Raw genomic sequence first — 14,683 nt, forward strand, 5'->3', positions numbered from 1 at the left:
GCTTAGGCTCAGAACTCACAGAGTCACTTCTGCTTCATTCTTTTAGTCAAAGAAAGTCACAAAGCCAGCCCTATTGAATGTGTAATGGGGAAATAAAACCTGATGCTTGATGGGAGAAAGTGCAAAGAATCTCTGGCTATTGGCAACCTGCAACACTTTGGATGGAGAAGTGAATGTTTCTGGTCTATTATCAGTGATTGCCTCTGGCAAATGTCTTCTTGAATGCTTAGGTAATCTGTATCAGTTATCACTTCCAATAACAATGACACAAAAGAACCTCAGAAAGCATTGCTTGCTGTGCAAAGCCATGAAAAGTTTTCTACAAAAGGAAGCATTTGTTACATTAAGTTTCTACAATCAGCCACATTACACGTAAAAGTTCAATCATGACTTCACATTTGAACCAGGTTATTTTCAAGTGCTGGATGTTGAGGAAATGTTACTGTTTCTGTAACATTGTTCTTTGAATGATAGGACTTGAAGCATGGGTTCTGTACTAAACTGACATGAGATTTTCAAAGGGGAAAATTGAACAGTTCATTGAATCTTATCCCTTAAAAATTCTGAGAATTCATAGAGCTTCAAAGTAATCATCAAAAATAAGCACAAGTTTATTTTCCCAGATCTATGGAAATCCAAGAATAAATATTCATAGACACCAACATCCCAGAAACTGCTAGATGTGATCACAATGTTTGTCATTATTTCTTCATTATTCTTCAATTTTTATGGCATGAGTCCCTGATCACTCTGATTACTGAAAGTTTGATCATCAAAATAGCTCCCTAGGAATATCTTGTAATTATTGGGGTGATTACCTCAAAGAATACTTGATGTGTGTGCACCTGTGAACCCTGTGCTTTCATTCATGTTCCATTCCATGTTCCATGCTGGCAAGTCTTTTTTTTTTTTTTTTGGAAAGTACAGTAAGATGTTTATCACTTTCACATCAATGGCAGGATACTCTTTCACAAAAATCTAGAACTTGTAAGTTTCACCTTATGTTTTAATTATAATGTCATGCCAAGTCTTTTAGAGAGAACTCTTCATCATTTGAATTGGCCACAGTGAGAATAGCAACATTTCTACTAAGAACACCATTTCCAGAGTGTCTCCAAACTCCCAAGATCACAGATACAGGGAAAGTGATAGGTTCTATTTAGAGGTGGAAAGATTGACCCCTTTGCCAATTATGTGATGTACTCTGCTCTCCAGGCTTTATAGTAGCTCTGCTTATGGAACCAGAGTTCTTCATAAGTGTTCTTGGGTGGCTGTGGGTTGAGAACACTGAATCCTAATCACTGGATGTAGGTCCCTGCAGCGTGTTCCTTTGGAAAAAGTAATCGGCAAAGAAAATGAGCCTAGTGAGGCAAATAAGTGTTTATTAAGAGAGAAGAGAGAAAAGATAAGAGTGGAGAAAGTGCTGGAAGGTTTTGGATAGGGGTAGGGGTACAGAGAGAGAAAGCGAGTAAAAGAGCAAGAGAGGAAGAGGGTGGTGACATGTGCTTTAGAGGTGGTTTAAATCACTTGTATAGAAACAGTCCTTCGGGGCTTCCTCTGGCCAATCATCTTGCTTTGTCTAGCCTTGAGTCCACATTTTGCCTGACTCAGGGCCCTCTCCTGTATGCACGTGCATCTTTTAGCCAGCATGGATTCTCCTGCCAGGGTCAGTTGATAGGATGTACTATGGTCTGATGCCCATCCCTTATCTGACCCCTGAGGAACCCTTCTGTGATTGTGTAGTTCTGGAGGTCTCCTTGACCTCAAGAATGAGAAATAGGTGGTCTCTATCTTTTTTATGCAAGCAGGACACAGCTCCTCTTTGCTTCTGCTATAATCTCTATCTTCAAGTATCTTTTCACAGGGAACAGATTACAATTGCTCAGCCTGGGTCCCAACTATCTCCTGGTTCATAAGCAGTTTCATTAACTCTTTCTTCTCTCAACTTTCCTACTGTATGACTTAACAGTCCAAGAACCTGTTACTCAACAAATAATCTGAACCCCTGCATTGGCAAAAAGGCAGTATCAGAGTTCCTGCTCTGGTACAATAAAATTGGCAGCATCTCTGCAGCACTGGGACAGAGGTTTAATCCCTGGCTCCACACAATGGGTTAGGGATTCAGCATTACTGCAGCTATGGGGTAGGTTGCAACTGCAGCTCAGATCTGACCACTGTCCAGAGAACTCCACATGCCGATGCCACGGGGCAGCTGAAAAAGAAAAGAATTTTAAAAAAGGTACTGTCTGAGATGCTGGAGATAGAAGGGAATACAGTGTTATATATGTCAAGTTTATTCAATAGAGAGAGACACACACACAGGCAAGACCCTGCATCATGGATGTCAAACTTACTCATCTATGTACTTCTCTTTTTCCTCCCTGCCCTAAGCCTAACTAAAACTTCCTTCTCATTCCATAGTTACTAAGGAAAATATCTTATGCATATGAATAGATATAAAAATCTCCTGAGGAGTGCAGAGGGAGATGATGGACATGGCTGGCTGTAGCAGTCTCAGGCTGTGCCTGCAAACAATGCCCTGTGAACATTTGCAGGACCACAAGTAAACAGATGTAGACAGGATATATTTAAATAATGTCAGACACTGGTCAAAACTTGAAAAATAAAACTTCTATTGTTTAAAAGACTGCAAGTACTCAGTTTATATGTTTCCCTTGCCCCTACCACTTAGTTTGGATGAATGCATGGGGGCATCCAGTAGCTATGGGTTTTGTCACCTAAGATTGAATTAAAGCAGGGAACTTGATGAAATATTAAACAAATGGCTAGATTGCATTTTTCACTTTCCATTTGGACAACTCAGCATTTTGTTGTAAGAATCAGAGCGTGAGTCCAGAATAAATTTAACATGACCTACCTACCTTATGTCTCAGAGTAAGTTACATTCATTGAGTTAGGTAGTATTTGGACAAAAACCTAACAGTTTGAATTTATATAAAGTCTCTCAAAAGAGTAGGACCCATAGATGTTTTAAAGTAAGCAACATGAAAAGGTAAAACATATGATTTGGGATTATAGTGGAAATAGGAAAGGATTTGTCCAAGATAATTGTTTCTGAAATAGGAAATAGAAGATAGGTTCTTACACTGTGTATTTATACACCCAACCAGCTCTTCAACAGAAAGAAGGAAGCTTTTTATTTTAAATTTTATTCTTTTAAATTGCCATTTATTTTGTATTTAAAACCATGTACCCTGTGCCAAAATATAATGTCTAAAAGTACATTATATACATCACATTTTATGCTTAAAGTAAATGAAGATATAGATTTTAGTATTCCTGTTTAACATATGAGGAACTGAGGCCCAGAGAGGTTCTGTGACTTGACAAAGATTGCATAGACTACTAGTGGCCTACTAGATCTTTAATTCAAAGCCAGAGAACTTAGATATTTAAGCCATTTTTTAAAACCTCCAGTTAGCAGTGTACTCTGAAATGTGTATTTCCAGAGCTGAGTAGCATCTTCTGTAATACAGAGGCTGATTGGTATTTTTAAATCTTTATCCCTGCATTCCAGTTCTCTCATCTGTAAAATAGGGACAGTAGTATTTGTTTTAAGAGTAAAAATGAAACAGTGTATATGGAAGAACAAGTGTCTTTTCCCAATACCACTCTCAGGACCTAAAATAAATAGGGTATGGTTCACAAATATTTATTGACTTGACTGTGATGTGGAGAAACTACTTCACACTGTTTTAAGCCAAATTTCAAAGGGCTATTGAAATAAAATTATAGACATAGTGACCTTAACTTGAACATTTATACCAAATATGAAGTGAATGTAGTGAAACCAGATGTGAGGAATGCTAAGAAAAACCAAAGATAAGCCACCCACCAAATTCAATGGGGTGTTCGAAAAGGACTGCTTCATTAAAAAAAAAAGATGAAATGATTTAATAATATGTATATATAAATAATAATATTTTTAGCTATGCTTTAAATAAGAACGTGTTCATGTGAATTCTAGGGCTGAAATATCAATGTGTCTTTCAAATACTTTTCTATTTATGGCCATCTCTATATGTTCTGCCCATAGCAAAACACTGATACATAAAGCCAGTTTCATATTTTAAATCAAATGAAGTCTGAATACTATAAAAGTTATTATTACTTGATTTTGCCCAAACTGCTAGACAGGTCTGAAACTTGTAATACAAATAGTTTGAATTATTATGACTCAGCCCATAACTGGGGTTATCTCTCTCTCATTATAGGTATTTGTTTTATAAAATTGGAGTACAATATACTTGACTTGATTCATAACTGTGTCCTATGAGGAATACTGCAAACTACCAGGGACATTTTGCCTGGAGAAGAGAAGTTTTGTAGGATACAAGAGTTTTGTACAGATACTTGAAGCACTGTCATGTAACAAAGAGAATCTGGTTTTCTGTGGCCCCAAGGAGTAAAATTCGGATGGTGGATGGAAGCCACAGGATGACAGATTTTAGCTGAGTAAAAGAAGGTGTTTTCTAACAGTTTCAGCCAACCAAATATGGCTCAGGAAGCAGTAAATTGCCTGTCTCCAATTTCTGGATCTGTTCAAGCAGAAGGGATTGTAGAAGCTCAAGGGAAGTTGGTTCTTCAGTGCTTCAGGATTTCTGAGAAACTAATGCCAAAGCCAGAAGCTGATTAAAGGCTTCTCCACTCTACCATGGTGAACACTCTTTATTACAGATCTTATACACCCACTGGTGAGGCTTGCAGCTCTTTTAGGTGTTTCAGTTCATATGTAAAACATGGTAACTAACCCAATGAGAGAGCTGGTGTTTGTCTTGGCCAGTGGATCTTTTTAGAACATAAACCCTTCACTCCTTAAAACTTGCTTCTTTTCCCACTCAATGCTCTTTACCCATGTTGAGCTTATACCCCCATGGCTTTAAACATTACCTATACCTTGAAGACTTACATGTTTATAGTTCCTGAGTTTGAAACCCATATATCCAGCCGTCTACTTAACATCAACATTTGGATGTTTTAGAAGCATTTCAAACATTGTATCTCTCAAGTCTAATTTCTTGTTGTCCTCCAGTAATATATTTTTCTTTTGGTTTCTCTTTTGGCACTATTCTGATACTCATATGCAGAAAACATGAGACTCTCTTTTGATAGGTCCTTCTCACTCATCTTCTGCATGAAGGTTTCAGTTTCAGCCCATATTTCTAACACACATCCTTATTCCCACCTCTATTTTTAACACCTTCTCCAGCCCAACACTATTCATGGTTTAGACCATTGTGATAGGCTTTTAACTGCTTGCTCTGAGTCTAACCTCCCCCAACTCCTGCCCACCCTCAATTTATGGTTTATTGTTGAGTAAAAGGAATATTTTCTGTTCCTCACTTAAAAAAAGAAAAACATCTTAAAATAATTACAGACCCACAAGAAATTGTAAAACAGTTCCAGAAAAGTCTCATTCAAAATAATATTTTAAAAGTACATATCTTATGTTACTATCTTGCTTTAAAGAATTTTAGAGCTTTTCTAATTGTTTTTATGAAAGTAAACATTACTATTGCCACCTGTAAATCCCAGCTTGCAACTTTCTTTTTGATCTGCTCTACCGCTCATTCATGACACTTCATTTATTCTGACTTTCTGTTTATTGCCTTTCAGAAACTCCTTCTAGCTTAGTATCCTCTCTCCATGCTGTGCCCTCCTGCTCTCCATTCAAACCTTAGTATAAAGGACACATAATCAACACATTATTTACCAAACCCATAATCTAAATTAGGTTCTTATATCATGGTCTTTCATTTGTCTCATTTATTAATATTATTTGTCTAGTTACTTATTTAATATCTGTCTCTCTAGCTGCACTGTAAGCAATATTGGTCATTATTCTAAGATCACCACCTTACAAATAGTAAGTTTGTTACAATTTTCAAATAAATGAAATCTGTGTGAGTTGTGATTGGTACCTAGAACTTCTTGAGCACGAAGAGCTCTGTGAAGAACAGTGAATTAAACTTAGATTCAAGTTTAGTGAATCAATTACTTGATGTATATCTTTGGTCAAGTTGCTTAAATACCTGGAGCCTAAGTTTACCCATTCATAGTATTACCTTTTATTGGTTCTTACAAAGGATTAAATGAGGAAAGGCAAGAGTCTAGCATGGTACCATGGGTTATCCTGTCAAATTTTAGATACAGTGATTCTTTTTTAATTTTTTTAAATGATTTTTTTCAATTATAGCTGCTTTATAGTGTTCTGTCAATTTTCTACTGTAAAGATGACCCAGTCACACATACCTATATACATTATTTTTCTCACATTATCATGCTCCATGATAAGTGACTAGATATAGTTCCCAGTGGTATACAGTAGGATCTCATTGTTTATCCATTCCAAAGGCAATAGTTTGCATCTATTAACCCCAAATTCCCATAGACACAGTGATTATTAAACTGTGCATGTTAGGAAAAGAGGAACATGCATAGCCAACACACATACAAAACCTCAACAATACAGTATCTAAATGTTCCCTAGAATATGGTGTACGCTTTCTTCTACTCTCTAAATGACATCATCTGACATCATCCATATTTATGATCCTAGATTTTTTCTCAGATTTTTTGTATCAAGGAGTTCCCATTTGTGGCTCAGAAGGTTAATAATCTGACTCTAGTATCCATGAGGATGAGGGTTTGATTCCTGACATCTCTCAGTGGGTTAAGGACCTAGCATTGCCCCAGACTGCAGTGTTGATCATAGGTTGTGCATGAGGCTCAGATCTGGCATTGCTGTGGCTATGGCATAGGCTGGCAGGTACAACTCAGATTTGACCCCTAGCCCGGGAACTTCCATATGCTGCAGGAGTAGCCCTAAGGAGAAAAAAAAAGAAAAGGATTTTTTTTGCATCGTACTTTTACTTTCTTAAAGTTGGTTTTACTATGTAAAATACACCTTGGGCTTCTTTTTTTCTTACCTTCATCTGACCATGAATTACATGATAAACACACATAAATTCCCCCAGGGCAAGATTATTTTCTATATTTCCAACCTAAAAAAGTCTATTTCCTCTAAAGAAGAACCTTAAACATCAGAACTTGTAGAGATACAGTGTTAACCTCTGGATTACAGATAAAGCAATGAAATATTCTAAGAGTTGGCAAATGTAGCTATATTGCCATATAGAAGCTGATTTTATAATTGTCACTAAATTGATGGATCAGAATGGATGAGAGATTTTTTTTTTTAAATGGTTGGGTGACAGCAACAAAATGACAAGAGAAGTGACTTCTGAAAATTTTTTTCTTTTTTCAGAAAAGTAGTGAGATCATGGGGGAAAATTGTCAGAATCACTGTTTTAAAACTCTGGAAATTATCCAAAGGCTTTCAACAATCTGAAGAGTGTTAGTTCAAGAAAAAGTTTTATTGAGTAGTCTCAGTTAGAAACAGATAGCTCTGTGGCATTTTAACCTTCTCCATCCTCATTCCCCTTCCTCAGCTCTGCAGTAGGCTTGAAAACCAATAACCAAAAATCATGGTGAAAACCAGAATCCTGGAAATTATAGGAGGTAGCAGAACTGGCTTGGAGTTACTTCAAAACTCTAGTTTCAGAAAGTTGCCATGGTGTGACCTGTGTGATAGTTTCTCCAGAAGACCCCATTGACAAGGCCATCTTTGACCTGACTCAGAGTTTGACCACCGTTAACACCCCTTTCTCCAGAAGCATTAAAAAAAAAAAAAATCAGAGGCAGTTGTTTAACATCATAGGTGCCTGAGATGATTGGCAATAGTTTAGTCTAACAATAGGTTACCCAAAAAGCTTAAAAGAAAAAGTTGAGGAATGAGATGTTCATAAGAGACTTTGAAAAATTCTGATATATTCCTGTAAATATAGAAGACTTTGAGCATATATAGACCCATGCACATTCTGCGGCTATGTGTATCCTGAAGACATGATGTAGCTCTAAGGTCCCGCCTCTGGCTATTGTTGAAACTCTGTGTGAGAAGGAAGTAATAGCGAAGCCAGAGTTGTAAAAATTTTGACTGAAAGTTGAAGACATACACCAAAATGCACAGAATCCTTGGCTAAGATGGGTAAAGTTATTGGTTGTAGGCATTTGGAAAAATATGTGCACAATCATTATCTGATCACTAAGCTAAAAAAAAAAAAAAAAAAGGACTTCCATGGCCATATGCAATGAAGAATAAAGACTTTAAGAATTAGTTCAAAAAAGTCAGTAACAAACAACCATTCCAACAACAAATAGCAACATCAGTGTACCCTGGGGAGTGATAAAAATCTTAGGAAAATTTAAAAGGTACACAAGGGCATAATCTATTTAACACAAAATAAGGCAGTAATGGAGGAAGAGAAACAAAAAAGGCACAAGACATAAAGAAAAAATATAGCAAAATAGCAGGTGCAAATTTTACCTATCATTAATTTATATTCAGTGGAAATAGATTAGACAATCTAATAAAAAAGGCAGATTTGACAGAATGGGTTTTTTTTTGTTTTTTGTTTTTGTCTTTGTTTTGTCTTTGTTTTGTTTTTGTCTGCGGCATATGGAGGTTCCCAGGCTAGGGGTTGAATCGGAGCTGTAGCCTCCAGCCTGCGCCACAGCCACAGTAACGTGGGATCTGAGCCGCGTTTGCCACCTATACCACAGTTCACGGCAATGCCAGATCCTTAACCCACTGAGAAAGATCAGGGATCGAACCCACAACCTCATGGTTCCTAGTTGGATTCATTAACCATTGAGCCACAGTGGGAACTCCAGATTTGACAGAATGGTTTTTAAAAATTTGATCCAAATACACAGTGTTTACATGAACCATACTTGAGATTCAAAGACACTAATAGGTTGGTAAAAAATTGGAAAATACATACCAAGTATATACATACACAGAATGGTTTTTAAAAATTTGATCCAAATACACAGTGTTTACATGAACCATACTTGAGATTCAAAGACACTAATAGGTTGGTAAAAAATTGGAAAATACATACCAAGTATATACATACCAAGTAACCAAAAGGTACTTGGAGCATTAGTAACAACTGTTTTATTACCTAAATGCCCTTCTTTGTCTTTAGCAACAGCTTTTTGTCTTTATTTTGTTGGATATTAATTTATATTATTATCATTTTATTAAGTAATAATTGCTAAGTAATTATTATAGAAGTAACAGTTCTTCAATATTAACTATATCGAATCACTTAACACTATAAATCAAATGTTATAATTAGTAATTATATTAATTAAAAACTAAGATTAGTCTATAATAATTCATATTACTGTTAGATATAAAACAAAGGGCAACAAATTGTTGCCAAAGACAAAAAAGGGCATTTTAGTCAGAAAAAATCCATCCATCAGAAAGGTATAACAGTGATCAACGTATGTGGTCATAATGAGAATCTCAAAATACATAAAGCAAAGACTGACAGAATTGAAGGTAGAAATATGTAGTTCAACAATAATAATTAGATACTTTAATACTTCCAGTTTAATAATGGATAGAGCAAGAAGTAAGAAGATCAGCAAGGAAATAGAAGACTTGAACTACAATGTAAAATTAGTAGACCAAATAAACATCTATAGAACATATACCCCAAAGGAATACACATTCTTTTCAAGTACATATCAAACATTCTGTAGTGCATCCTATATTCTAGATAATGAAAAATACTAAATAAATGAAAAGGATTGAAATCACACATAGTGTATTCTCTGTCCACAGTAGAAATGAAATTTGAAATAGATAGGGTGGAACTTTAGAAATTGACAAATATGTGGAAATTAAACTATTTCAAAATAACATGACATAGATAATTGTAAGTAAATCAACTGAAAACTATTAGAGCCAATAAGAAGGCTCAGCAAGGTTGCAAAATACAAGATGGATATACTAAAGTCCCTTATATTATTATGCACTAGCAATAAGCAATCCAAAAATAAAACTAAGAAAATAATTGCATTTACTTCAAATCAAAAGTGTAAAATACCCAAGAATAAATTTAACAAAAGAAGTGCAAGACTCATGAAATAAAAAAATACCATTGAAATAATTTAAAGCCCTAAGTAAATAGAAAAATCCATTTTAAGGATTGAAAAGCTCCATATCATCAAGATAAAAATCTTCCCCAAATGTATTTACATATTCAATGCAATTTCTATCAAAATTTTGACTCACAGACTTTGAAAACTTATGGTTTTGAAATGAGACAGGTTGGAGGGTAGGGGGATGCAGTGAGGGTTTGGGATGGAAATGCTATAAAATTTGGTTGTGAGGATCATTGTACAACTATAAATATAATAAAATTCATTGAGAAAAAATGTAACTGATCTATGCAGAAATTAACATACTTATTATAAAACCATATGAAAATACACAGGGCCCAGAATAGCCTAAACAATTTAGAAAAAGAAGAACAAATTTGGATAGCTCACTCTTTCTTTTTTTTTTTTTTTGTCTTTTTGCTATTTCTTGGGCTGCTCCCGCAGCATATGGAGGTTCCCTGGCTAGGGGTCGAATTGGAGCTGTAGCCACCGGCCTACGCCAGAGCCACAGCAACACGGGATCCGAGCCGCATCTGCAACCTACACCACAGCTCACGGCAATGCCGGATCATTAACCCACTGAGCAAGGGCAGGGACCGAACCCGCAACCTCACGGTTCCTAGTCGGATTCGTTAACCACTGCGCCACGACGGGAACTCCTCTTTCTTATTTTTAAAATTTGCTGCAAATTTATAGTAATCAGGACAGTGTGGTACTGGAATAGGCTAGACATATAGATCAATTGAATATAATAGTACAGAAATAAACCCATACACATGGCCAATTGATTTTCAACAATGTTTTCAAGATAATAAGGAAAGAATAAGTTTTTCTTCAAATGTTTTTAGGTCAAACAGATATTTACATGGAACCCCTACCTCACATCATACACAAAGATTAATTCAGATTTGATCATAGAACTAAATATAAGAGCTAAACTTATAAAATACTGAGAAGAATACAAGGGTGTACTTCTTCATGACCTTGGAATAGGCACTATGTTTTAGATATAACACCAAAAACACGAGTATCCAAATTAAAAAAAATTAGGTAAACTTCATCAAATTTGAAAACTTTTGTACCTCAAACAACATGACCAGTGCATTGAAAAAACATCCCACAGAATGGAAGTAAATATTTATAAATAATATTTCTGATAAGGATATAGTAATCAGAATATATAAAGAAATTTTATAATAGAACAATTAAAAGACAGATTTACCCTTCACAGTTGATAGAAATGTAAATTGGTACAACCCTTATGGAAAATGGTATGGAGGTACCTCAGAAAACTAAATATAGAACTACCATATGGTCCAGCAATTCCACTCCTGGGCATATATCTGGACAAAACATTCCTTCAAAAATATACATACAACCCTATGTTCATCCAGCTCTATTCACAATAGCCAAGACATGGAAATAACCTAAATGTCCATCGACAGATGAATGGATTGAGAAGATATGGTACATATACAAAATGGAATAATTATTTAGCCGTAAAAAGGGCAAAACAATGCCATTTGCAGCAACATGGATGCAACTACAGATTCTCATACTAAGTGAAGTAAGTCAGAAGAGAAAGACAAATACCATATGATATCACTTATATGTGGAATCTAAAATATGGCACAAATGAGCCTATCTACAAAACAGAAACAGATCATGGACATGGAGAGCAGACTTGTGGTAGCCAGGGGGAGAGGGGAGGGAGTCAGATGGACAGGGAATTTGGGGTTAGTAGATGTAAACTATTACATTTGGTGTAGATAAGCAATGGGGTCCTTCTATATAGCATAAGAAACTATATCTAGTCTCTAGGGTTAGAATGTGATGGAAAATAGTATCTTAAAAAAAGGAATACACACACACACACATATGCAAACAGTGGAATATACTGTAGTCATAAAAGTGAATAAAGAAGTGATTCATGCTACAACTGGATTACCTTGAAAATGTTATAATAAAGAAGCTAGACACAAAAGGCTGTATATTGTGTGATCCCATCTATATAAAAATGTATATGCACTTCCGTAGAGAAAATGAGTAGACTAGTGTTTAGCAGAAGCTGGGAGGCAATATGGCATCTAGGGTATACCAAATTAGATAGTGATGAGCTTGGAGGTCCTGTCCTGGCTGAATGGTTAACCAATCTGACTAGGAACCATGAGGTTGCGGGTTCGATCCCTGACCTTGCTTAGTGGGTTAAGGATCCAGCATTGCTGTGAGCTGTGGTGTAGGTTGCAGACATGGCTCGGATCCCCTGTTGCTGTGGCTCTGGTGTAGGCTAGTGGCTACAACTTCAATTAGACCCCTACTCTGGAAGCCACCATATGCTGTGGGTGCTGCCCTTGAAAAGGCAAAAAGACAAAAAAAAAAAAAAGAGTGATCTTGCATAATCTTGTGACAATATTAGGACTCATTGGATTTGTATACTTTAAAAGGGTGAGTTTTACAGGATATGAATCATACCTCAACATTTTTACAAATAAGTTAATAAGCAAAAAATGCTACAATGCATTTATCTTCTTTTCTGTGCCAGATGTCATAGCAGCTTTATCTCATTACTCACCCTATGCATGATAATTAATATATGCTTAATGTGGGTCTCAGGAAGGTGAAATATCATGATTAAAATCACACTGAATCAGTCTAGAAAATCACAGAAACATTTCCAAAATTCTCTTCCATTTGATTCCCTGGCATGTTTAATAAAATGAGGTGATCCTTAAAGTTGATAAACACTCAGTTAATATTGAATAAATGTAGTCAAAACAAGCAAATTTGTAAATGTGGATACCTTGGCTATGAGTGTGTATGTGTGTGTGTGTATATATATATATAGATATAGATATATGTTTAATAAACATGCATTGAGACTCTGCTAGGTGTAAGTACCTCTGCACATTTAACATGTATTTGTTAAAATCAACAAGTATCCATTGCTTTGGTCTTTGGGAGACACACATCTGTGAGAACACACATCTGTTCTTCACCATTCTATAGTTTAGTATTATCCATTCTTTATCAGATGCCAGACAGTGTGCTGGCTCCTGAGACTATAAGGTTGAGTACATCTTCAGCAATTCTACTAAGAGAATTCATTCCCCACTTAATAGTTTCCAAGAATGGAGGAAAGAGATTTGGTGGTTGGGGTGAAAAGTAAAGGCATGTTTCCTTCCTCTCCTTAGTGGTGGTTGGTACATTAGTTTCTGGTAAAATCCTTGCAAAAGTGAAAACATGCTATATTTCCCCCAGGTTTCCTTTATTTCTGTTGTATTTATCATTTGTGTGTAGAAACATATTGGCCTTTAGTTTTGCACAATACAACAGGAATTGATTCAAATGGGAAAAAAATGTCCATATGCAGAAAATATGTTTCCATGAACAATATGTTCTCACTTCCAAAAGAAAATATGTGAGAGGACTATTGATAGAGAGCCTGGGAATATCCAAGCCAGAATTTGTCAAGGACACTTAGCTAATATCTAATTCTGAAAGTATTATGATATCTTAAATAAGTTCAGTTTTATATCTTGTTTAGAGATATGACCTTAGGTTGATGATTCCCTTGAGGGCCACTCTGAACCCTTAGTTTTGGACTCTCCTTTTCATTTTGAGCCCTTTATTTCTTTATTTTACTGTTGGAATCATAAGCCTGAAATTTGCTTATGTGATACTTCAGCTTCAAGTTACCTGATCAGCTAAATTTTGTGCATTGGTTCCAAATACTTTTTGAAGAGTCAGAAAATATAAAAAAATATTTTATAAGTTTCAGCATCCCCCCAAAGGAAATAAATGATTTAGTCAATATAATCAGTGACTACATTTCCTAAAACAAAAACTGATAAACAGTTTATCACTCAGAATGTTTTTGGTTGCAAGTAGCAAAACATACTAACTCAAACAGACCTAACAAAGAAAGCAAGTTATTATATTTGAAAACAGGAGTTTCAGAGGTAAGGTAGGTTCTTGGCTTAATGATGTCATCAAGGACACAGGTTATTCTGCTGCCCTCAGCTTTGGCCTCATTCTGAGGCTGGTTTCTCCCATGGTTTCCAGAGAGCTGCCAAGAGTAGTTCATTCCCTGTGGCCTGACACAGCCAGCCTAGGATCCATATTATACTCCCCAGCCTACATCCCCGTGAATTGCCAGGGGAATTCATGTACTATATTAATTTAGACTAATCTGGTTCATCCTTGAGCCTAAGGCCACCCTTACCCTAAAGTATGGATTTTACATCTAAAGGAGAAGAAATTTGAATAGGTAATCAAAATCTTTGTCACATATGGTTTGGTTCTTCTTCTGAAAATAGGGCAAAGGATTTACATTTGAAACTAGTTGGTGTATAAAATCTTCATATAGATGTGTGAAAAACAAATGATAAAGTTTAACCTTAACTAAATTTAAGTTTAAGCTTAATACTGAATTTGGAGTCTGGGAGAAATCAGATTGAAAGAACAGGGACGTTTCATTTTATATAAGAAGCAGTATGACATGATAATACAGCTTGTTTTGAAATCATAAAATTCAAATATGCTTGTACCCCTTACCATCTGCATAGCTGTGGGCCAAGTATGCAAGTAGGTAAACCTCAGTATTCACATCTATAAAAAGGGAGAAATTATGCCTAGCTTATTGATA

Source organism: Phacochoerus africanus, chromosome 1 (assembly GCF_016906955.1).
Source record: "Phacochoerus africanus isolate WHEZ1 chromosome 1, ROS_Pafr_v1, whole genome shotgun sequence".
In the NCBI taxonomy this organism is placed as follows: domain Eukaryota; kingdom Metazoa; phylum Chordata; class Mammalia; order Artiodactyla; family Suidae; genus Phacochoerus; species Phacochoerus africanus.